Source organism: Oxyura jamaicensis, chromosome 27 (genome assembly GCF_011077185.1).
Source record: "Oxyura jamaicensis isolate SHBP4307 breed ruddy duck chromosome 27, BPBGC_Ojam_1.0, whole genome shotgun sequence".
Taxonomy (NCBI): domain Eukaryota; kingdom Metazoa; phylum Chordata; class Aves; order Anseriformes; family Anatidae; genus Oxyura; species Oxyura jamaicensis.
The window spans coordinates 3,130,759-3,131,253 of record NC_048919.1 but is presented as its reverse complement, the minus strand read 5'-3'; positions in this window follow the sequence as shown (position 1 = coordinate 3,131,253).

Below are 495 nucleotides of genomic sequence, written 5' to 3'. Positions count from 1 at the left end.
GCTCCCCCCGGTTGGGGTTATGGGGGGGCTTCCCTTGGTTAGAGTTACTGGGGAGGCTCCCCCCAGTTGTGGTTATTTGGGGGGGCTCCCCCTGGTTGGGGTTATTGGGGGGGGCTCCCCCTGGTTGGGGTTATTGGGGGGTCTCCACCTGGTTGGGGTTATTGGGGGGGCTCCCCCCGTTTGGGGTTTTTGATGGGGCTCCCCTCGACTGGAGTTATTGAGGGGGGCTCCCCCCGGCTTGGGTTATTGGGGGGGCTCCCCCCCGGTTCCAGTTATGCCTGGGGAGGGCGCTCAGAGCGCTGCACAGGGCAGCGTGGTGCCCGCCGGCACCCAAGGGGTTAAACCCGGCACGGCTCCGGCCGCGAAGGGGTTAACGACCGAGGGGGAGGGAGGCGTGGCAGGCGGGCGAAGGGGGCGGGTCCGGCGGGACGGCGGGCGCTGATTGGCGGCGGGCGGGCCGTGACCGGTGGGCGGGGCAGGGGGCGTGGCGCGGGA